We start from the raw sequence: 1,329 nt of genomic DNA on the forward strand, positions 1-1,329 counted from the left end.
CACAATAGAGCTGTTGCACGGATATAATTAACGGGGTAGGCGAGGCTTCCTGTCGGCCATCTTGAGTGGCAAGAATGTACACGCAACGAATGGAAGAATGGAAACAAATTGCTATTTTTCATCAAAGAGATATCATACTTCACTGCAGAATATTATAGAGACTTCTTCACTCAATATCTTCATCTCCTAACTTGCATTAGCCTGGAATGTCAACTGCAGAATTTATTTAATTTTTTCCCTCCATTCCCCCATTCATTCTTTGCCTTCTTGCCACCCAACATGGCGGACAATTTAGCTCAATTTTAGCCACACCTCCCGTTGATTACTTCCGTGCAACAGCTCTATGGGCGACTAGCCTGACTAGGCCTTAATTCGTCCCTTGTAATAGCAAAAGTATGCTTTGCAAAGACAAGATAATGGGCGGAAGACCCAGAATAACTCATCTAGATTCTGTATCTTAAGTCTCTTTAGTCATTACTCGTTCAAGCAGTGAGATAATGGTACCCAACTAAATACGGAAAATTTACTTGTTTTTGAGCATAAAATGTCGAGAAAACAAGCTTTTGGAATTATTAAAGTTGGAAGACCTAAAGAAAAGAATTCTTTAATAGGGGCTTGCTTTAAATCTTTCATTTATAATATTGCTTTTGAGATAATGGGGACCAAAGAACAAACTAGTACTTTTTTAACTTTTAATCGTTAATAAATGCAATAGAAGAGCCTAAATCTTGTTATATTTGGCTATAGCATGATAGTGGTCTACCAGCTGATTACTTTGAAGTATTATATGACACTGCAATCACTACTGTGCGAGTGCTATAGGTGAGAATCAGTGCTGCAGAGATGGAGAGAGCAAGTCTGGCCAGGGGTAACTAGCTTAAGTTGCTAGGCAACCTAATAATCTCAATGGAATAATCCACCCACGCAACGGAAGTTTCCTATCCCTTTCAAGTACTCTAATATTAGTCTCGCGGGGCCAGACTCAATTTTTTTGGAGTTTAAGCCGAGGGGTCAGACAAAGTTAATTCCCCCGGGGTTACGCGGGCATATCTGTTGCGCATGCTCAGGCGAGCCTATATAACCATAGTTACTCATTTCAAATGCATTCAGTCGTCGTCCTCTCTCGCAGCAGCCACTAGTGCCATAGATAATAGAGTAAATGAAAGGGATTGGCAACGGGGCGTAGCAACAGGAAATGCGGGTTGGGTTACCACGTGACAACCATCAGTGTTTTGGTTGATTTCCCATCTCCTCCATTGGTGAAGTTGCTCTGGCAGGATTTCGAAGGAAATTTGTGCTGCTCCAGGATAGCGCTTGCTTTTGATATAT

This window comes from Amphimedon queenslandica, unplaced genomic scaffold (assembly GCF_000090795.2).
Source record: "Amphimedon queenslandica unplaced genomic scaffold, v1.1 AMPQUscaffold_13365, whole genome shotgun sequence".
Classification (NCBI taxonomy): Eukaryota; Metazoa; Porifera; class Demospongiae; order Haplosclerida; family Niphatidae; genus Amphimedon; species Amphimedon queenslandica.